Consider the following 1,383-nt stretch of genomic DNA (forward strand, 5'->3'; position numbering starts at 1 on the left):
AGCTGAGCCCTCAACCATTTGCAGGACCCAGGGGCTGGTAACCTGGTGCCTAGATACACAAGACAGGTGGACCAAATTTCTCTCTGTAGCTCCGTTTGCTACGAGGAGGCTGTTTTGTTACATTGCCCAATGCCCCACCAGTGAAGCAGTAGGTTTGGAAAACACGGATCTGGGGCAGGCGGCTCCCCCTGGGCTTTCTGATCTGGGGCAGTGTGGCTGCAGAGTGAGAGGAGGGGCGTGCAGGAGTGTGGTCCCAGCCGGCGAGGTGACACAAGCGTTTGGGTTCCCCTCTGCATGCGTTCAGCTTCTCTCTGCCTCACGGGCTCCCGAGGGCCACCAAAACTCCAGGACCAAGAAGCAGATGGAACCAAGGCAGTCTCCCTCGACACCTGCCTTCTCCCTTCATTTTCCTGGCCGTCCATCTTGTGCCAAGCACTGTGCTGGGCCCCAGTTCTATGTTCTGACCTCCTTTTGGGTGGAACGACAAGGCCTCCGTGTCCCAGAGAAGGAAAGAGCCCCCCAGGGGCTGGCCCCTCACCGTCTGACCTCCAATGCTAGGAACGCTGCTCTCACAGCGAGCCCTTCCAATGGCCGGGCGCTGGGCTGAAAGCACGACCAAGCATCCTCGCAGCGAGCCTAAGGCGGCCATTGGAACCGCCCCACCTCACAGGCCGGGAGGACCAGTGTCTGGAGAAGGGCTCCCCGCTGGGCACAGGGTCAGCGAAAGAGGGGCAGGGTCTCAGCACCACAGGGGCTGACGCAGTGGCTGGGCCGCCGGCTCCACATGGCACGGACCGAGAGGCCGGCGCGGGACCGCGCCGTGTTCCGTCCTCTCGTGCGTGGGGTCGCGCCGAGTCGGAACCGACAGGATGGCACCTGCCAGCAGCAAAGGGAAGCCGGGGAAGGACGAGGAGCGCCGCGGGGGCGTCAGGTCTGCGTGTGCCGAGGCCAGCGCGGAGTCCCCAAGCCGGGGCAGGCAGCGTTCCCAGCCCGCTTCCGGGGAGAGGGGTCACCCCCGTCTCACCCTGACCCCCACATCCCGGGAACGACGCCCCGGGGGGCGTTACACAGCAGGTGGTGGGAGCGGGGCCGCAGCGGCCTATTCCTACGACTAGGCTACTGGGGGCCTCCTTGCCCTAACTTTCCGGCTGTCTCGGCCACTCGCCTGCCTTCTCCGGGGCCCAACTCTGCGCGTCGCAACCATCCACCCGGGGGATCCCCGAGCCGCGCCAGGTCCCCAGGAGATGGGAATTTCATGACGCTCCCTGCCCGGGCCTCGGAGCGGGCGGGGGAGAGCGGCAAGGGGCGGTCGCGCAAGTGCCGGCCTGGCCTCGGCTGCAGGCGGCGGGCCTCTCCCGGGCCCCGGGCTCGCCGAGGGGGCGG

Source organism: Orycteropus afer, unplaced genomic scaffold (assembly GCF_000298275.1).
Source record: "Orycteropus afer afer isolate SDZICR_OR568_19922 unplaced genomic scaffold, OryAfe1.0 scaffold00726, whole genome shotgun sequence".
Lineage (NCBI taxonomy): Eukaryota > Metazoa > Chordata > Mammalia > Tubulidentata > Orycteropodidae > Orycteropus > Orycteropus afer.